Source organism: Muntiacus reevesi, chromosome 20 (assembly GCF_963930625.1).
Source record: "Muntiacus reevesi chromosome 20, mMunRee1.1, whole genome shotgun sequence".
NCBI lineage: Eukaryota > Metazoa > Chordata > Mammalia > Artiodactyla > Cervidae > Muntiacus > Muntiacus reevesi.
In genome coordinates this window covers 35,835,577-35,858,223 of record NC_089268.1, presented here as the reverse complement: position 1 = coordinate 35,858,223, position 22,647 = coordinate 35,835,577, and the positions used below count along the sequence as shown (strand labels likewise).

The following is a 22,647-nucleotide window of genomic DNA, read 5'->3' as shown; positions in this document are numbered from 1 at the left end:
CTGAAATCATCACTTTGGGGATTAGGTTTTCCACATATGAATTTTGGAAGAACACAGCATTTAGACCATGGTGCCCGACGAGGAGACTGACTGGTCTGAGGTGACCCAGTGCCTCATGCCACTGAGTGCTCTGTGTGCTGATAGGGAGCCGAGGACTAAGGGAGCTGAGTGAGGACCAGCAGCCCCGGGGGGCAGGCCTGAGATGGCAAACTCCTTGATGAATTTGACAATACTACATGAGTGTCTCCAGCATCTTCCTTGGCTATCAGTCATTGAGCAATCCCCCCCTCCTATACGTGTTCCTATTTGAAATATGAGTTAATTACTGAGTTCTTAGACAAAGTACCATTTGAGCCACATAATAATATCACGACTATGCATATGAAGAAAAGGACCTTTGACAGATGCAAATTTCAGAGTGGAAAGTCCTCAAGCTTTTATTCACTTCAGATAGCAATTACAAGTTTGGGGATCTCCCAAGACCATTCTTGGGTTCCATAATCAGCTAGGACTCCAAAAGTTCACTGAAAGCTGTTATACATGAGGTTAAGGTTTATTTCAGATCTTTGACTTATATTTAATTCATTATTTTATTTTTAGTGAAGTATAATTGATTTACAATGCTATAATTGTCAGTTTTTTTTTGAATAGTGAATAACCTGTATATATCTACATATATCCACTCTTGTTTAGATTATTTTCTCATGGAGCAACAACATGTTCCAAAAAGGGAAAGGAGTATTTCAAGGTTGTATATTTTCACCCTGCTTATTTAACTTATATACAGGGTACATCACGAGAAAAGCTGGGCTGGATGAAGCACAAACTGGAGTTAAGTTTGCTGGGAGAAATCTCAAAACCTCTGATATGCAGACAACACCACCCTTATGGCAGAAAGTGAAGAAGAACTAAAGAGCATCTTGATGAAAGACAAAGAAGAGAGTGAAAAACTTGACTTAAAACTCAACACTCAGAAAACTAAAGTCATGGCATCCCATCCCATCACTTCATGGCAAGTAGATGGGGAAAAAGGACAGTGGCTGACTTTATTGTTTGGGCTCCAAAATCACTGCAGATGGTGATTACAGCCATGAAATTAAAAGACACTTACTCCTTGGAAGGAAAGTTATGACCAACCTAGACAGCATAGTAAGAAGCAGAGGCATTACTTTGTCAACAAAGATCCATCTAGTCAAGGTTATGTTTTTTCCAGTAGTCATGTGTGGTGTGACAGTTGGACTATAAAGAAAGCTGAGCACCGAAGAATTGATGCTTTTGAACTGTGGTGTTGAGCAGACTCTTGACTCCCTTGGACTGCAAGGAGATGCAACCAGTCCATCCTAAAGGAGATCAGTCCTGGGTGTTCATTGGAAGGACTGATGTTGAAGCTGAAACTCCAACATTTCGGCCACCTGATGCGAAGATCTGACTCATTTGAAAAGACCCTGATGCTGGGAAGGATTGAGGGCAGGAGGAGGAGAGGATGACAGAGGATGAGACGGTTGGATGGCATCACTGACTCGATGGACATGGGCTTGGGTGGACTCTGGGAATTGGTGATGGACAGGGAGGCCTGGTGTGCTGCGGTTCATGGGGTCGCAAGGAGTTGGACATGACTGAGCGATTGAACTGAACTGAACTGAAAGATTCAGGGCTAGTGAGTGGTGCAGTGGGAGTATGTACAAGGGCTACAGGACTCCAAGATTCATAATTAAAACCACTATATTGGTAAGATACCAACAGTTCTTTTTTTAGCCATTTTAATTTTTTGGTTATGTTGCTGAGGTGCTATTTTTTTAGCAGTTTTATTTTTTTGATTGTGAGGCTGAGGGGCTATTCATCCACTGGTAACTACTTAATCATAAAACCTTTTGCTTAAGTGATATTTAAGCATCAAAAAAGTCTCCATTTTGCCTTTTTAGTAGATACTGCAAAGTTTTTTTTTTTTCCTATTAGACAACGACATATATAAATCAAATTTCATGAATAGTGTCTAGCAAGCAGAGTATTGTTTTAGACAGAATTAGCAAATAAAACTGTAAGATATTTAAAGTATATAACATGAGAATTTGATAGATGTATATATTATTTTTTAAATTTACTTTTATTTTCTTTAAAATGTACAATGATGTGAGTCAGTCCTAAGTGTACATATCCCCCCTCCCTCTTGAGTCCCCCACTCGCACCCCATCCCACTTCTCTAGGTGGTCACACAGACGGGGTGAGCTTCCTGTGTCACACAGCCGCTGCCCGCCAGCTGTCTGTTAACATTTTACACGTGGTAATGTTCTGTGTTTCAATGCTACTCTCTCAGTTTAACTTGCCCTCTCCTCCCTGTTGTATCCACAAACATGTTCTCCGTCTGTGTCTCTGCTCCTGCCCTGAAAATAGGTTAACCAGTGCCGTTTTTCTGGATTCCATATATACATTAATATACAATATTTGTTTTTCTCTTTGTGACTTACTTCACTCTATATAACAGGCTGTAGGTTTATCCTCCTCAGCTCAAGTGACCCAAATTAGCTTCTTTGTGAGGTGAATTAAAATTCCCTTGTAGAGATGCACCACAACTTCTTTATCCATTCCTCTCTCAGTGCACATCTATGTTGCTTCCATGTCCTGGCTATTGTAAACACTGTTGCAATGAATTTTGGGATACACGTGTCTGTTTGAATTATGGTTTTCTCAGGGTATATGCCCAAGAGTAGAATTTCTAGGTCATATGGTAGTTTTGTTAGGACTTCCCTGATGACTCAGCAGCTAAGGAATCTGCCTGCGATGCAGGAGACACAGGAGATGGTTCAATCCCTGGGTTGGGAAGCTTATCTGGAGGAGGAAACTGCAACCCACTCCAGTATACTTGCCATTTCCACCTACCCCTCTGCCATAGTGCTAACCCTCATTTACATATGTATTAGAAAAGAGTTTCCCTTTCTACTAACTTAAGTAACATAGCTATCATCTGACATGTTTACCCTTTTTTTTTTTTTTTTGAAGAGAACACAGGTAAGTTCCACTCAGCACCAATTATGCAACACAATTTTATCAGTTATAATCATCATGCTACACATTAGATCCTCAGACCTTATAATTTTCACATGTTAAAATGTATAACCTTTTACAAACCCGTTCCTATTTCCTCCACTCTCCAAGGCCTGACAATCACTTTCCTAGGCCATTTTTGAGTTCCACTTTTTTTTTTTAGATTTCTTACAGATAGATCATACAGTATCTGTCTTTCTCTAAAGTATTTCACTTAGCATAAGGCCCTCCTATTTCATCCATGCTGCCACAAATGGAAGAAATTGTTTCTTTTTTAATGGATAAATAAAATTCACACACACACACACACACACATATATATATATATATATATATATATATATATACATCACATTGTTTTAATCTCTTCACCTGCTGACAGATACTTAGATTGTTCCTATAATAGGTTGTTTCTAGGCTACTGTGATGGAGAAGGAAATGGCAGCCCACTCCAGGACTCTTGCCTGGAAAATCCCATGGACGGAGGAGCCTGCTGGCTGCAGTCCATGGGGTTGCTAAGAGTCAGACACGACCTCACTTTCACTTTCAATTTTCACTTTCATGCATCAGAGAAGGAAATGGCAACCCACTCTCGTGTTCTTGCCTGGAGAATCCCAGGAATGGGGGAACCTGGTGGGTTGCCATCTATGGGGTCGCACAGAGTCGGACACAACTGAAGCGATAGCAGTAGCAGCAGCAGCAGGCTACTATCAATATTGAAGCAGTGAATATGGGAGTACACATTTCTCTTTCAGATAATTATTTTATTTCTTTTCAATATATATTCAGAAAAGAATATATATCCAGAAGTGTGAAATTTCGTGAGAAACTTCCCGAAGGTATTCCATGGGAGTTGCCCCAATATACATTCCTACCAATAATCCATTAAGACTTCCATTTTCTACACATCCTCAATCAAACTTCTTTCTTTCTTTTTGGTAAAAGCCATTTAAACAGGAGTGAGGTGGTATGTGTTGTACTTTTGATTTGTACTTCCCTGATATAATGTTGAGCATCTTGTCATATACTTCTTGGGCATTCTGTATGTCTTATTTGGGGGGAAAATTGTCTGTTCTGTAAAAAATATCATGCATTTTGTATACTGTATTTGAATATATAAAAATGAGCTACCTATCCATACACCAAAAGAAATTACAGAAATACAAATAAGTCCATTTATAATTGCATAAAAAAATTAAAATACTTAGAAATAAATTTAAGCAAGGTGTTGAAAGATCTATGCATGAAAATATTCAAGACACTCATGAAAGAAATGTTTAAAAGACACAAAAGGAAACATGTTTCATATTTATTGACTGGCACGAAAACAGACACATAGATCAACAGAGCAGAATGATGAAGCCAGAAAGAAACGGACACCCATATGTAGTTGCTTAGCTTATGAAAAAGGAGCCAAGAATATCCAGTGGGGAAAGGACAAGCTTTTCAAAAATGGCACTGGGAAAACTGGAGAGTCCTATGAAAAAATGAAACTCTGCCCCTGTCTTTTAGCATATACAAAAATAAACTAAAAAGGGATTAAAAAGTTGAACCTAAGATTTTAAACAGAAGAAAACATTGAGGTAATCTTCTTGCCATCAGCATTTGCAATGAGTTTTTGGGTTTTACACTAAAAGCAGAGGCAACGCCTGCAAAAGCAAACAAGTGGGACCACATCAAACTCCAAAGAAAGGAACATCAACAAAATCAAATGGAAATTTACAGATTGACAGAAGATATTTCCAAATCATATATCTCATAAGGGCTTAATATCCAAAAATACATGAGACACTCAACACAAGGGCAAAAAGCACCAAATAATCCAAATTTTTAATGGAGTATAAGAGAAGTAAGAGTTTCAATAAATCTGAAGATTAGACTGTAGATGAGAGACACAGCAAGGTTTTCCTGCTAGAACAACAAAAGCCTACGCCTTCCTGGCATTACTTTCTTCATCACCACTCACTTGTTTGACAATTACAGTTCACAATGTACATTCTTCAGTCAATAGAAATCACCCCACAGTGAGCTATAATACGTACTAAGAACAGCCTCACAGGGAAAAAAACAAAAAAACAAAAAACAAAAAAACAAAAACTAATATTTGCATACTTACTAATGAGGCATATCAAAAGGAAGGTAATTTCCAGATTTTAAACCTCCAGTTTTATTTATATTTCATTTAAAAATTGAACCACTTATTAAAGAAAATGAGTTAAGAGACCTCACTAATATATTGATAAAAATCAGTTTTAAATGGGAGCATTAATAGATTAAAATTTGGGGATAATTTATTACTAATGTTGTAAATAAAGTCCTTATGATACTGTATTGTATCAGGTTAATGAGAAGCTGCTGCAGGAGGGCTGAGAGGAGCTACTCCACATTCAAGGTCAGGAGGGACGGCCAGGAGGTGGTACCCCTCATCCAAGGTAAGAAGCAGGGGCTGCGCTTTGCTGGAGGAGCCGTGAAGAGATACCCCATGTAAGAGATAAGAGAAACCCAAGTAAGATGGTAGGTGTTGTGAGAGGACACCAGAGGGCAGACATACTAAAACCATAATCACAGAAAACTAGCCAATCTGATCACAGGACCACAGTCATGTCTAACTCAATGAAACTAAGCCGTGCCGTGTGGGGCCACCCAAGATGATCGGGTCATGGTGGAGAGGTCTGACAGAATGTGGTCCACTGGAGAAGGGAGTGGAAGACCACTTCAGTATTCTTGCCTTGAGGACCCCATGAACAGTATGAGAAGGCAAAATGATAGGATACTGAAAGAGGAGCTCCCCAGTTCTGTAGGTGCCCAATATGCTACTGGAGATCAGTGGAGAAATAACTCCAGAAAGAATGAAGGGATGGAGCAAAAGCAAACACAATACCCAGTTATGGATGTGACTGATAATAGAAGCAAGGTTTGATGCTGTATAGAGCAATATTGCATAGGAATCTGGATTGTTAGGTCCATGAATCAAGGCAAATTGGAAGTGGTCAAACAGGAGATGGCAAGAGTGAATGTCAACATTCTAGTCAGTGAACTAAAATGGATTGGAATGGGTGAGTTTAACTGAGATGACCATTATATCTACTACTGTGTGTAGGAATCCCTTAGAAGAAATGGAGTAGATATCATGGTCAACAAAAGAGTCTGAAATGCAGTACTTGGATGAAATCTCAATAACGCGAGAATGATCTCTGTTCATTTCCTAGGCAAACCATTCAATATCATGGTAATCCAAGCCTGTGCCCCAACCAGTAACACTGAAGAAGCTGAAGCGGAACGGTTCTATGAAGGCCTACAAGACCTTTTAGAACTGACACCCAAAAGAGACGTCTTTTTCATTATAGGGGAGTGGAATGCAAAAGTAGGAAGTCAAGAAACACCTGTAGTAACAGCCAAATTTGGCTTTGGAGTATGGAGTGAAGCAGGGCAAAGGCTAATAGAGTTTTGCGAAGAGAACACACTGGTCATAGCAAACACGCTATTTCAACAACACAAGAGAAGACTCTACACATGGACATCACCAGATGGTCAACACCGAAATCAGATTGATTATATTCTTTGCAGCCAAAGATGGAGAAGCTCTATACAGTCAGCAAAAACAAGACTGGCAGCTGACTGTGGCTCAGATCATGAATCCCTTACTGCCAAATTCAGACATAAACTGAAGAAAGTAGGGAAAACCATTAGACAATTAAGGTATGACCTAAATCAAATCCCTTATGACTATCCAGTGGAAGTGAGAAATAGATTCAAGGGACTAGATCTGATAGACAGAGAGCCTGATGAACTATGGACGGAGGTTCGTGACATTGTACAGGAGACAGGGATCAAGATCATCCCCATGGAAAATAAATGCAAAAAGGCAAAATGGTTGTCTGAGGAGGCCTTACAAATAGCTGCAAAAGGAAGAGAAGTGAAAAGCAGAGGAGAAAAGGAAAGATATTCTCATTTGAATGCAGAGTTCCAGAGAATAGCCAGGAGAGAAAAGAAAGCCTTCTCAGTGAACAATGCAAAGAAATAGAGGGAAACAACAGGATGGGAAAGACTAGAGATCTCTTCAAGAAAACTAGAGATACCAAGGGAACATTTCAGGCAAAGATGGGTTCAATAAAGGCCAGATGGTATGGACCTAACAGAAGCAGAAGATATTAAGAAGAGTTGGTAAGAATACACAGAAGAACTGTACAAAAAAGATTTTCACAACCCAGATAATCACAATGGTGTGATCACACACCTAGAGCCAGACATCCTGGAATGTGAAGTCAAGTGGGCCTTAGAAAGCATCACTACAAACAAAGTTAGTGGATGTGATGGAATTCCAGTTGAGCCATTTCAAATTCTGAAAGATGATGCTGTGAAAGTGCTGCACTCAATATGTCAGCAAATTTGGAAAACTCAACAGTGGCCACAGGACTGGAAAAGGTTAGTTTTCATTCTAATCCCTAAGAAAGGAAATCTCAAAGAATGCTCAAACTACCGCAATAATTGCACTCATCTCAATTGATAGTAAAGTAATGCTCATAATTCTCCAAGGCAAGCTTTAGCAATACGTGAACCGAGAACTTCCAGATGTTCAAGCTGGTTTTAGAATAGGCAGAGGAACCAGAGATCAAATTGTCAGTATCTGCTGGATCATCAAAAAAGCAAGAGAGTTCCAGAAAAACATCTTTTTCTGCTTTATTGACTACACCAAAGCCTTTGACTGTGTGGATCACAATAAACTGTGGAAAATTCTGAAAGAGATGGGCATACCAGACCACCTGACCTGCCTCCTGAGATACCTGTATGCAGGTCAGGAAGCAACAGTTAGAACCGGAAATGGAACAACAGACTGATTCCAAATAGAAAAAGGAGTACATCAAAGCTGTATATTGTCACCCTGCTTTTTTAAGTTATATGTAGAGTACATCATGAGAAACACTGGGCTGGAGGAAGCACAAGCTGGAAACAAGACTGTTGGGAGAAATATCAATAACCTCAGATATGCAGATGACACCATCCTTATGACAGAAAGTGAAGATGAACTAAAAAGCCTCTTGAAGAAAGTGAAGGAGGAGAGTGAAAAAGTTGGCTTAAAGCTCAACATTCAGAAAACTAAGATCATGATATCTGGTCCCATCACCTCATGGAAAATAGAGTGGGAAACAGTGGAAATAATGTCAGACTTTATTTTTTGGGCTCCAAAATCACTGTGGATGGTGACTGCAGCCAAGAAATTAAAAGACGCTACTCCTTGGAAGGAAAGTTATGACCAACTTAGATAGCATGTTAAAAAGCAGAGACATTACTTTGCCAACAAAGGTCCATCTGGTCAAGCCTATGGTTTTTCCAGTGGTCATGTATGGATGTGAGAGTTGAACTATAAAGAAGCCTAAGCGCCGAAAAATTGATGCTTTTGAACTGTGGTGTTGGAGAAGGCTCTTGAGAGTCCCTTGGACTGCAAGGAGATCCAACCAGTCCAACCTAAAGGAGATCAGTCCTGGGTGTTCATTGGAAGGACTGATGCTGAAGCTCAATCTTCAGTACTTTGGCCACCTCATGCGAAGTGTTGACTCATTGGAAAATACCCTGATGCTGGAGGGACTGTGGGCAGGAGGAGAAGGGGACGATAGAGAATGAGATGTCTGGATGGCATGGCCAACTCGATGGGCATGAGTTTGAGTAAACTCCGGGAGTTGGTGATGGACAGGGAAGCCTGGCGTGCTGTGATTAATGTGGTCGCAAAGAGTTGGACACAACTACCGACTAAACTGAACTTAACTGACTGATAAATATTAATATCAACATAGGTACACATACTACTAAAGTTATAGTGAATAGAAAAAGACATAGAATACATTGGCCAAGAAGTGAAAGTACGGGAAGTCAGCAATGGTAGTAAAGTAAAGGGCAGTATTGCTTTGTGAGGAAGGAAGATTCTCAAAGTTTTTTGAAATACCAAGAGTGAGCCAGATGTGAGGAATTAGCTTAATTTGTAAACCAGAAACTCTACCAGAAGAAATTTAAGTTCATAAAAATATTATGATGCTAAAACTCACAATTTAGACAGAGAATAGGGTAGGGTATGGTACATAGACATTCAAAATTTTCATTGCTTGTGCATCAGTCACTCAAGTATCACCCTCACTGAAGTCTTTCTCTATTGCTCAACCTACAGGCACCAGCATGGAGAATGAGATATCTCTACTCCACAGGCAGTTGAACCCTACTTTTATGGCCTCGTGGGTTTCCTTAAGTAGCATTCGATGCAACAGATTTCCTCCATCCCATCTCATCCGGCTGACTCCTCACGGTCAACAGGAGTCCTCACCCTGGGATCATTCCGCAGTCCCCATTGCTCCAGCTCTCACCTTCCATGGATACCAGTAGAGCTACAACCCTGTCCGAGGTATGAAAGGCTGCAGCGTGGCTTGTCTATGTGGTTCTCACTCCGTTCAGATGGTCACAGGTTAGTTAGTTTACTCGCCAATAGCTTCAAATGACTCCCCCATTCCAGTGGACGGCCATGGACGCAGGGATCTCTCCCCTGCGCATCAGCTCCCTCACCCCCAGATGCAGGCTTGTTCCACTTGCTCTCATCCTTCTTTCCCCTTTCTCTTTGTCCCTTCTTTCCTTTGTCCTAACGAGTTCTGTATGGACCTGGACATTCCTTCTCAGTAGTCAGGGAATTCTGCCAGTATTCACTTGGTCTTCTGTGAGAACTGTTGCGTCTTTAGATGTTCTTGGTGCATCGGTGGAGAGAGGTGTACCCCACTTCCACATACCCCTCTGTCATCTTGTCCACCCCCATTTGTGCATGTTTTAGAAACGAGTTTCCCTTTCTATTAAGTAACATTGCCATCACCACACATGTTTAAGTTTTGCTTTATGAGGAGAACACAGGTAAGTTCCACTCTCTTCAGTTATTTCAGTCATTCAGTCGTGTTCGACTCTTCTTGACCTCATGGACTGAGGCACGCCAGGCTTCCCTGTGTATCCCCGACACCCAGAGCTTACTCAAACTCATGTCCATTGAGTCGATATGCCACTCGATGATGTCCACTCTCTCAGAGATTATTATTTTTTGAGATTCCTTATAATTGAGATCATATTGTATTTTCTTTCTCAGTCTTAGTTTATGTAGTGTAATGCCCTCCAGTTTCATCCATGTTGCAATAATTGGAAGGATTTCTTTCTTTATCTAATGGCTAAATAATATTTACCTATATATGTCACATCACATTGTTTTAATCCATTCACGTGTTGAAAGATACTCAGGTTGTTCCTATACCAAGGCTACTATGAATAATGCTGCAATGAACATGGGAATACAGATCTCTCTTTGAGACAATGATTTCATTTCCTTTGACTATATATCCAGAAGTGGGATAATGGATCACATAAAAGTTCTCTTTGAAATTTCTTGAGGAACCTCCACAGTAATTTTCCCTGGGAGTTGCACCGGTATACATCCCTATCAACAGTGCATAAGCACTCCTTTTTCTCCACATTCTCAACAAGGTTTGTCATTTCTTACATTATTGGTACTAGCCATTCAAACATGGAAGAGGTGATATCTCTTGTGCTTTTGACCTGCATTCTTTTTGATTATCAGCAATGCTGAGCATCTTGTCACATACCTCTTGACCATCTATATGCCTTATTAGTGGGAAAATGCCTATTCTTTAAAGTTGTAGCATACAAGTGTTTACTATATTCCAATATACAAAACTCTGTTGCCTACCAATATATCAACAATGAACTATCCGAAAGCTGAACAAAGAAAACAAGCCCAATTACTATTGCATCACAAAAAGATAAAACACTTAGAAATAAACTTAAGAAATGTGTTGTAAGATTTTATACAAAACCTTTAAGATATTGATCTAGAGAAGGAAATGGAAACCCACTCCAGTATTCTTGCCTAGATAATCCTATGGACAGAGGAGCTTGGTGCAGGCTATTGTCCGTGGGTTCACAAAGAGTTGGGTGTGACTGAGTGACTTCCTTTCCCTAAGACATTGATAAGAGAAATTTAAAAAGGGGTAAAGATTAATTAGGTCCCATTTGTGTAATTTTGCTTTTATTTTCAATATTCTGGGAGGTGGATCCTAGAGGATCCTGTTGTGATTTATTTTGGAGAGTGTTTTTCTTATGTTCTCCTCTAGGAGTTTTATACTTTCTGATCTTACATTTAGATCTTTAATCCATTTTGAGTTTATTTTTGTGTATGGTATTAGAGAGTGTTCTAGTTTTGTTCTTTTACAAGTGGTTGACCAGTTTTCCCATCACCACTTGTTAAAGAGGTTGTCTTTTTTCCATTGTATATCCTTGCCTCCGTTGTTGAAGATAAGTTGTCCATAGGTTTGTGGATTTATCTCTGGGCTTTCAATTCTGTTCCATTGATCTATATTCTGTCTTTGTGCCAGTACCATACTGTCTTGATGACTGTGGCTTTGTAGTATAGTCTGAAGTCAGGCAGGTTGACTCCTCCAGTTCCATTCTTTTTTCTCAAGATTGTTTTGACTATTCGAGGTTTTTTGTATTTCCATACAAATTGTGAAATTATTTGTTCTAATTCTGTGAAGAATACCTTTGGTAGCTTGATAGGGATTGCATTGAATCTATAGATTGCTTTGGGTAGTATAGCTATTTTCACAATATTGATTCTTCCAATCCATGAACACGGTATATTTCTCCATCTATTTGTGTCCTCTTTGATTTCTTTCATCAGTGTTTTATAGTTTTCTATATATAGCTCTTTCATGTCTTTAGGTAGATATACTCCTAAGTATTTCATTCTTTTTGTTGCAATGGTGAATGGTATTGTTTCCTTAATTTCGCTTTCTGTTTTCTCATTGTTAGCATATAGGAGTGCAAGGGATTTCTGTGTGTTAATTTTATATCCTGCAACTTTACTGTATTCATTGATTAGCTGTAGTAATTTTCTGGTAGAGTCTTTAGGGTTTTCTTTGTAGAGGATCATGTTGTCTGCAAACAGTGAGAGTTTTACTTCTTCTTTTGCTATCTGGATTCCTTTTATTTGTTTTTCTGCTCTGACTGCTGTGGCCAAAACTTCCAAAACTATGTTGAATAGTAGTGGTGAGAGTGGACATCCTTGCAAAAATACACAAATGGGACCTAATTAAACTTAAAAGTTTTTGCACAACAAAGGAAACTATAAGCCTGGTGAAAAGACAGCCCTCAGAATGGGCGAAAATAATAGCAAATGAAGCAACAGACAAAGGATTAATCTCAAAAATATACAAGCAACTCCTGCAGCTCAATTCCAGAAAAGTAATGACCCAATGAAAAAAATGGGCCAAAGAACTAAACAGATATTTCTCCAAACAAGACATACAGATGGCTAACAAACACACGAAAAGATGCTCAACATCACTCATTATCAGAGAAATGCAAATCGAAGTCACAATGAGGTACCATTACACCACAGTCAGGATGGCTGCTATCCAAAAGTCTACAAGCAATAAATGCTGGAGAGGGTGTGGAGAAAAGGGAACCCACTTACTCTGTTGGTGGAAATGCAAACTAGTACAGCCAGTATGGAGAACGAGTGTGGAGATTCCTTAAAATACTGGAAATAGAACTGCCATATGACCCAGCAATCCCACTCCTGGGCATACACACCGAGGAAACTAGATCTGAAAGAGACACGTGCACCCCCGTGTTCATCACAGCACTGTTTATAATAGCCAGGACATGGAAGCAACCTAGATGCCCATCAGCAGATGAATGGATAAGGATGCTATGGTACACCATGGAATATTACTCAGCCATTAAAAAGAATTCATTTGAATCAGTTCTAATGAGATGGATGAAACTGGAGCCCATTATACAGAGTGAAGTAAGCCAGAAAGATAAAGACCAATACAGTATACTAACTCATATATATGGAATTTAAAAAGATGGTAACGATAACCCAATATGCAAAACAGAAAAAGAGACACAGATGTACAGAACAGACTTTTGGACTCTGTGGGAGAAGGCGAGGGTGGGATGTTCTGAGGGAATAGAATTGAATCAAGTATACTCTCAAGGGTGAAACAAACCACCAGCCGAGGTTGGATGCATGAGACAAGTGCTCAGGGCTGGTGCACTGGGAAGACCCAGAGGGATGGGATGAGAAGGGAGGCAGGAGGGGGGATTGGGATGGGGAACACATGTAAATCCATGGCTGATTCATGTCAATGTGTGGCAAAAACCACTACAATATTGTAAAGTAATTAGCCTCCAAGTAATAAAAATAAATGAAAAAAAAAATTAAAAGAGCTAAAGATATGTAAAGTTAGATTGCTTCTTCAATGTGTTTCTTGAGGTAGGGTTTGTATTACTATAATCTTCCCTCTTAGAACTGCTCTTGTTACATACTATAGGATTTAGATCATCATGTTTTCATTGTAATCTGTTTCTAGGAATGTTTAGATTTCCCTTATTTCTTCAGTAACCTGTTTACTATTTATAAATGTGTTGCTGAATCTCCATGTGTTTGTGGTCTTTAAAGTTTTTTTTTTTTTTTTTTTTTTTTCCCCTATAATCTATATCTAGTCTCATAGTGTTGTGGTCAGAGAAAACGCTTGATATAATTTCAATTTCCTTAAATTTACTGAGGTTTGATTTGTGACCCAAGATGAGGAAAATGTTTCATGTGCACTTGAGAAGAAAGTGTATTCTGCATTTGACGGAATGTGCTGAGGATATCAATTAGGTCTGTTTGCTCTAGAATTTCCTTTTAGGCTTATGTTTCCTTATTAATTTTCTGTTTTGTTGATCTGCCCATTGGTACAGGTGTGGTGTTGACATGCCCTACTATTATTGTGTTGCTGTCAATTTCCCCTTTTGTGTCAGTTAGTGTTTCCCTTATGTATTGAAGTGCTCCTATGTTGGCTACATAGATACTTAAAATCGTTTTGTCTTTTCCTTGGACTGACCCTTGATCATTAAGTAGTGTCCTTCTTTCTCTCGTATAATAGTTTTTATTTTAAGGTCTATTTTTTCCTATATGAGAATTGTCAATCCTGCTTTCTTTTGATTTCCATTTTCATGGAATATCTATTTCCGTCCTCTCACTTTCAGTCTGTATATGTCTCTAGGACTGAAGTTGGTCTCTTTCAGACAGCATATATATGAGTCTTGTTTTTGTATCCATTCATCCAGTCTGTGTCTTTTGGTAAGAATGGGAGAAGATAATAGCAAGTAAAACAGTTGATAAAGGATCGCTTTCCAAAATACAAGCAGCTCAAACAAGTCAGTCATCAAAAGCAAAGGCAAGAGCTACAAAAATAAACTAGTGAGACCACATCGAACTCAAAACCTTCTGCATAGTAAAAGAAGCCATCAGTAAAATTAAATGGCAACTTATAGAATGAAAAAAAAATATTTGCAAATCAGATATTTGGTAAGGACTTCATATCAAATTTATATAAGAGACTCATGCAACTCAGTAGGAAAAAAATCAAACAACTCAAATTATTAACTGAGCAAAGGAAGAGTAAGTGTTTTGAAAAATCTGAAGATTAGACTGTAGATGAGAGACACTGTAAGTTTTTCCTTCCAGAAGGAAAATCTCCATCTTACTGGCAGTGCTTTCCTTATTTCCAATCACCTGTTTGGTGATTAAAATTCACAGTATACATCTTTCACTCAATAGCAATCACCTTACGCTGAGCTATGTGTGCTAAGAATAGTCCTACTAACTATAAAAATCTAATCATTGCATTCTTAATCTTGAGGCACCTTAATCCAAGGTGATTTTCAGAATTTTCCACTCCATTGTTTTCTACATTCTATTTAAAAATTGAAACACCTAGTAAGGAGTGAGTAGGGGACCTTAATAATACATGGGTAGAAAGTCATTTAAAACTGGGAGCATTACTGGATTACAATTTGGGGGACTGTACTTTTACTAATACTATTGTAATTTTAGTCCCTTTAATTCTCAGGCATACTAGGTTGACATTTATTTAAAATAGTAATATAGCCACTATGGAAAACAGGGTGGAGATTCATTAAAGCACTGGAAATAGAACTGCCACATGACCCAGCAATCCCAGCATATATACCAAGGAAACCTGAATTGAAACAGACACATGTACCCCATGTTCATCACAACACAGTTTATTATAGCCAGAACATGAAGGCAACCTAGATGCCCATCAGCTGACGAATAATGAGAAAACTGTGGAACATATACACAAAGGCATATTACTCAGCCTTTGAAAAGAATACATTTAAATCAGTTCTAAAGAGGTGGATGAAAATGGAGCCTATTATACACAGTGAAGTAAGCCAGGAAGAACAACACCAGTGCAGTATACTAACATATATATATGAACTTTAGAAAGACGTTAACGATAAACCTGTATGTGAGACAGCAAAAGACACAAAGATGTATAGAAGAGTCTTTTGGATTCGGTGGTAGAGGCGAGGGTGGGCTGACTTGGGTGAACGGCACTAAACCATGTATATTATCACATGTGACATGAATCGCCAGTCCAGGTTCATTGCATGATCCAGGGTGCTCGGGGCTGGTGCACTGGGATGACCCAGAAGGATGGGATGGGGAGAGAGGTGGGAGTGGAGTTCAGGACGAGGAGCACATGTACACCCATGGTGGATTCCTGTCAATGTATGGCAAAACCAATACAATATTGTAAAGTAATTAGCCTCCAATTAAAATATCAAAGCAAAATAAAATAGTAATACCAACATAGAGACACACAGCACTCAAGTTATAGTAGATTGAGAAAGACAAGGCTTATGAGGCAGGAGATGAAATCACAGAAAATTAGCAATGGTATCAAAAGAAGGGGCAGTATTGCCTAGAAAGAAAGTAGAGTTATCTCATTTTTTGGAGACAACACGAAAAAGTCATTTGGGAGCCAACCAGCTTAAGCTGTATACCAGAAAATTCACTAGAAGGAAAATGAAGTTCATAAAAAATTGCTGATGCTGAATGCCAAAATCCAGACAGTAAGTGAATAGGATAGGGTGTACATAGATATTGAAAACTCAGAGATGTAGACATGGAAGCACATACACTAATAAGCATCAGAAAAATCAAAGCACAAAAGGGTCTGAAAAGTAAATCGTAAAGAGACTTGGTAGTCTGATCAAAAGAATAAGAGAATCAAGTTAGACAACCAAAATAGAAAGATTTGTGCACATGATAGAACCAGAGAATGCTCAGGAGAGAAAGTTTCGGACCTAGTGGACCAGTGAACAGAAGCCTCCAGTATCAGGAACAAAAAACCTGAGCAAAACTCATGCCTGTGCGCTGCTGGGAACGGCGTCAGTTTCAAAGTTTGGGCACTATACCGCCTAAAAACGAATGCAGACAAGGATTATAGCTTGCTATGACACTGAGTCACAGACAATAGTGTTTGTTAGCTTACTTTTCTCATTCAACTCTGAAGTTAATGAATCACTAACCAAGGATAATTGACACCATCAGTTTGCAGTCAGATCCTCTTTAGTCATAGAATGGACATCTGAACCTGTTATATGATCCCCAGTAACAGTTTTAATCATTAAATTTATTGATGTTTAATTGAAGGTTAATTGCTTTATAATACTGTACTGCTTTTGGCCAAACATCAACATGAATCAGTCATAGGTTTACCTATGTCGCCTCAGTCTTGAACCTCCTTCCCACCTTGCTTCGCATCCGACCCTAGAAGTTGGTACAGAAAAATCAGGAAGGCTTCATACATTTGCATGTCACCCTTGGGCAGGGCCCATGCTAATCATCTCAATATTATTCCAATTTTTTAATATATGTGCTACCAAATAAACATGCAAATAACACTTAAACAGAAAAAAAAATGATACAGTTAGTTCTCTACCAAGAAATTATCAATTACATTAGTTATTAGAGTATTCTGCTATATTTACTGCCACTTATAAGTTCCAAATTTCCATGTAGGAGTTAAGCATATATTTATTCATAACATATGTATACATGCACAGAAATATATGCACACAAATATGTCTATGTTATACAAGCTATTATTCTCCTTGCCTGTCGCAATAAGCTCTTTAGTTGAGAGAGACAGTTCCACATTTCTCCAACTTATATGTCTTCTTTTTGAGAGCTACTTGGTTTATTTTCATCACCTAATTTTAAACAACCATTTTATTCTTAAATACCATGCCCCTTTAAAGTAACTAGGAGCAGAGAAAACCTAGTAAATGCTGATATTTTTTCCTTCATTAAATTACCACTCTTCGGGTAAATTGGAAAAAGAATCATGTTCAGATCTCATTCAGCAGGATAAACTCCCTATTTTATCAGTTTTCTTGTCCAGACACAATTCTTGTTTACTTCAGTCTTAAATTCTGCTTACTTACAAAGGACGGATAGGAAAAGTAATATTAAAATCACAGTTGCAAGAGTCTATTATTTTATGCTTCTGTTTGCCAAAGGTAGGGCCAGGAATAATTTCTGAAATATTGCAACACATCATGGAAGCCTGAAGGTCTAGTTCTCCTATCAAAGAGGAGATGTTGTTGATGGTTCGAAACCTCAGCCCCAAGGTTGTCAGGATGTGCTCCCGACCAGACAAATGGATTTTCTCCCTGAAACGTCACAGTCAGGAAAGGCCAGGCCGTGTCCGCAGAGCCATTTACAGCGTCCTAGGTGCTGAGAGTTAAGATTCTTGGATGATCATCTGGAGATTTACCTGCCATTGTCTTGAAGAAATAAACGTAATAGAAAGATTAAGGATGCATAAAAGTAGAGGAGTTGTCAAGTTTCCTAGAAGAACATCTAGCATGGAGAACCAGGCCCACACACTGATAACTGTCAAAGACTTTAACAGTGAGTGTTTTATAGTCAGAGCAGAACAAGTGGATAAAACCAGTGTTCTAGGGACTCTGCTGCTTTTCAGTCAAAGGCAAAATATTTTTCGCTTTAAGCCGAGTCATCACAGCTCCTGATGTGGTCCTGGTTACACACATGCAGACCGAGAGCCCACAGGCATGTGTGATGTGACATCAGGAAGTGAACAGATGACTGCATTGGTGCCCAGTCACCTCCATCTGCTAGTAACGGGACCTGGGGAAAATTATTTGCCCTCTCCAAGTCATTTCATTTTCATTAACATAACTTGATGATCATAGTGATGATGAAGGCTATCTCACAGGGTTATTGTGAAACGCAAATTTTAAGATGTGTTAAAGTGTTTGGGAAAGTATCAAAGACATGCATGGGGTTACAAGGGTGAGTAAGCAGATCCAAGTTACAGTATCCTTTTAGTATTCTCTCTGTACTCAATAGTAGCGATCAGTCAGTCAGTGTTTACTCTTACCCAAGCGTGATGGTAAACCACAGAGAACAGCTGTACACTTCTTGTCATTTCAGTGTCTAAAATTCAAGCATTAGAAATGTAGAGTGAAAAAATTACAAACTCCTAGAGGACCTGGCTGCTCAGAGTCTGCAGAGTCCCAACATTAAACTATCTTGAAAGAATGGCCTAAATACTCTGGCTCAGATTAAGTTCCAAATGTTTGCAGAGCACAGAAGTACTTCTGGGACAATACAAAAATGCAAAGTGTAACCTACTTCTCCAACTATCTATCTGTGCAAATATCATCATCCATCTAAATTTATACAGAAGGCGCTCCTTCTTCCCCACCCCAGCTACTACAGCACCAACTCCTGCTCAGAGTAACAGGGAAAGAGAAGGCTTCTCTCCACAGGATGGATTCGATAACCTCAGGTGACTATATCATCTCAGAATGGTTCATCTTTTTATTTTAGCAGGGTCCTGCCTGCTCCTGCTGCTGGTCCTGTCAAATCTGCTCCTGTGCCAAGGCAACATATGTCCGTCCTGCAGTCTGATGTGTTTGGTGTCCCCCTGAAGTTTCTTAGAAAAATGTTTAGCTGTGCCTCCAGGCTGTCCCACGACATGCATAACCTTTCCACAAGAATGTTCAATGAGTTTGTAAGTACTGTGGTGGTGGTGGTTTAGTTGCTAAGTTGGTTCCAACTCCTGCGACCCTATGGACTATAGCCCACCAGGCTCCCAGAAGGTACCTTCAGGTAAGTGACGGAGCCATACTGTCCTTTAAACAAGAGGGCTGCACCAGCCAAACTTCAAATAACACACTCTCTAGGTTAAAGACGCCGTCAGCTCATAAGATGTGGAAATCGAAGAAAGAACCAGTTTTGTGAAATCTGAAAGATCCCTAAGAAGTGCAATAAGTTTTTCAATTCCCTTTCATTCATTTTCTTTTTTAAATTTCCAAAATAAATGATTTTGTGTTTGTCAGCTAGGAATGCCATAAAAGAATGCAATAAACTCAGTGGAATAAATACCAGAAATTTATTTCCTCACAGCTCTGGGGGCTAGAAGTCCCAGATCAGGGCACCAGCAAGGTGAGGCTCTGCTGAGAACTTTTTCTTCCCAGGATGGCTTCTCTGTGCGTCCTCACACAGGGTGTGGGGTGGGGAAGACAGACAGAGGAAAGGACACACAGACACAGAGACAGAAGGGAAAATTCTCTGGTGTTTCGCTTCATGGAAACACTAAACCTATTGGATGAGTGTTGCACCCTAAGAGCTCATTTAACCTAAACGGGCTATGATCGTGGCTCAAATGGTAACAAATCTGCCCACAATGGGAGGGAACTGGGTTCTATCCCTGGGTCTGGAAGAGTCCCTGGAGAAGGGAATGGCAAGCCACTCTAGTATTTTTGCCTGAGAAATCCCATGGACAGAGGAGTCTGGAGGGCTATATACCATGGTGTGCGAAAAAGTCAGAACCCTTTTCAAAACAGTGTACTTTGGCAGTTTGGACTCTAACACATGAATTTAAAGAACACACATTCAGTCCATAATACTACATAGTACTACAGAAAGCACTTTTAGGTGGGACTGGGGAAAAGGAAGCATGTTGATTTTCTGGTCCTTCAGGGTCTCTCTGGGCTTTCTTCTCCAGGCTCAGAGTAAATAGCCAATAAATGAGAACTGCTCTGCAGTGAACTGCGTGGATGCAACATGTTAAACAAAGCTGAATCCCGGTCACAAAAACGAATAATGATAGTTATTTTTTTTTTTAATGATAGTTTTTATAATGATACAAACTATTGTTTTAAGATTTGCAGTGAATAGGTTTCCAGCCACAATAGAAGGGGAGTTTACAATTGGAAACAATTATTCTCTTTCTGATGAAGGTATTTGAAAGTTGTATGTTCATTTTTTTAGGTCAATCAAGGAGCACACAGTAGAGCAGACAGCTAATAAAAGGCGCTGCTAAAGGTTTCTATTAAATTCACATAGTTCTTTTTACTCACTAGTTTTTTTTTCATCCTCCATTTTTGACTGTCCATTTTTTTCCATCTCTTCCAAGTCATTTCTTCAAATGTTCATGATTTCCGTTAAAGATTAGTTTTTCTCTATCAAAATGTTAGGTAGATTTTTCTATTCATTATTCTCAGTTCATTCATTAGTAGTTCCTATAACTTTATGCCATGTTTTTCTGAGGTACCATTTTGTCACCATAAACAACATTGTATTCTGCACCGGGGATGAACACTAAGCTTTTGGTGTATGGGTTCAGAGATAAGTCAGAGTCATTACTGTATAATTCCTTACAAGGGAATATATTGGCTCTAACCCACTGTAACCGAGATTAAATAGTTAAATATAGGTGCATGCATGCCTTCTAAGTCACTTCAGTTTTGTCCAACTCTTTGCAACCCTACTGACTGTAGACCAACAGGCTGCTCTGTCCATAGGATTCGCCAGGCAAGAGTCTAGGAGTGTGCTGCTCTACCCTCATGCAAGGGATGCTCCTCACCAGGGGATCAAACCTTGGTATCCTTTATCTCCTGCATTGGCAGGAATGTTCTTTACCACTACCATCACCTGGGAGGCACCAAGTATTGGTACAAAAGTACTATATTTGGTTCAAAACTAAAAAAAAAAAAAAAAAAAAAGATAATGATAAAATAGAGAAGGGAAAAGTTATAACTTAGAAAAGTTAGATGTGAAATCATTTTTATAGAGAGTACATATAGAAAAAGTAGAAAAAGAATAACTTTCAAATTTTGTGATGCCCACTTGTTAAAATATTAGATGTCTATCAAAGATGTTAATGTTCTGGTAATGGGTTCATCTACTGAATGCCCAACAATCCTAACTAATTGCCTGATCATTTTCATGATGAAAAGTATTCCCAGGGTAAACCGGAGTATATCAATGCCACCAACATCTGCCATCCCAATTCCCTCCAAGCTCCTGAAGAAAGCGAAAAGACCCAACAGATGAACGTGAGTCTTTCACATCGGGTTTTCACTGGATCAAATGAGACAGTATGTAGCTTGCCAAGCTTCAGATTATTAGACATAATGGTGACTGTACATGCAGAAAACTGTGGAAGAACCGTAAGCAGTTGAAGAGAAATTATATTATGCAGTTGATGAAGAATGAATGAAATCATGGGATGATCTGTGATAGCAAAATAAATATCAGATCTATAAATTGTCCATGCAGACAAGTTTAGTTCAACCAATGCATTAGACACAGGGTTGAAGCTATTATACTGTATGAAAACAAGAAATGAATGGGCATGTCCATGTGTAAAATATAAGATTGTAAAATTCATGAATATGTAAGAAACACACCCCCGTTTTGAGTACTCATTGTTATTAGTGACTCGTACGTGGGAGTCCCATACTGCACCACTCAAGCCAGCGCATCTGCCTTTCAAGGCTCTCCTGATTCTGCTTCTGCTCTCTGACACCTCCTTCATTCGTTATTCTCAATGACTCCTCTGTCACCTTTTATTTTTAATTTGTAAGTCTCACCCCCAAAGGCCTATATAATATTGCTTTGCATCTCATGGCCACAAATATTTTCTCTGTTCTGAGCACAACACAGTTTACATATCCAGCCTCAATCATTTATGGCAGCTCCAAATTTTCAACATTATAATCTCCCATTTCTGATTTCCTGCATTATCCTTTGTCCTAATATTATTTAAAATATCTTCACATCCATCCCCCCTTAAATACTATCTCTCTCTCTACAACTTCCTTAATGATACCAGCATTCTTTTCCTCTGTTAAGCTCATTAATAATGAGGATGATCAAGTAAAGGAAAAGTTCAAAAAGGAAGAGGAGGAGGGATTTTTCAACAACCTTGAATTTAAAGTTTATTGAGAGTTACTACATGGCCATATGTTTTACTAAGCACTTTATGTGCATTGCTATATTTCATCCTCTTCAGTTCTCTATTCTTTACCACTAAAACAGTTCATGGCTGCAAAGAAATCAAGCATATTAACTAGAGATATTCAGCCCCCAGGATTTTCATGCTCAATTCTGCTAGTAGTAGTGAACCTGGGGGGAAAACCCTCCATTGTGAATCCCACTGATGCTGTTACTAAAGACAACGCTGTGCCATTTTCTGCCTGGACACATGTCAACAAGGCAGACTCTTCTGATACCAGCATGGGGGCTGGTGTTGGGATCAACTGGGGAAAGAAAGCCTGTTTAGGAATGTCAAGTCTTCTTCATTGTCTCTTTGTTGTAACAACATAAAACAAATTACCAATCGAAAATCAATATGAATGGCTCATCTGATTCATTAGTACGAAAGA

General features: G+C 39.0%; 1 non-coding gene across 1 annotated transcript; it reads right to left on the bottom strand.

Annotated features, from left to right (window-relative positions):
* Positions 1-16,730: 16,730 nt before the first annotated feature.
* LOC136152000 (U6 spliceosomal RNA) lies at positions 16,731-16,838 on the bottom strand. Its single transcript, XR_010660161.1, has one exon. It is a non-coding gene; the product is annotated as a U6 spliceosomal RNA (small nuclear RNA).
* Positions 16,839-22,647: the final 5,809 nt, after the last annotated feature.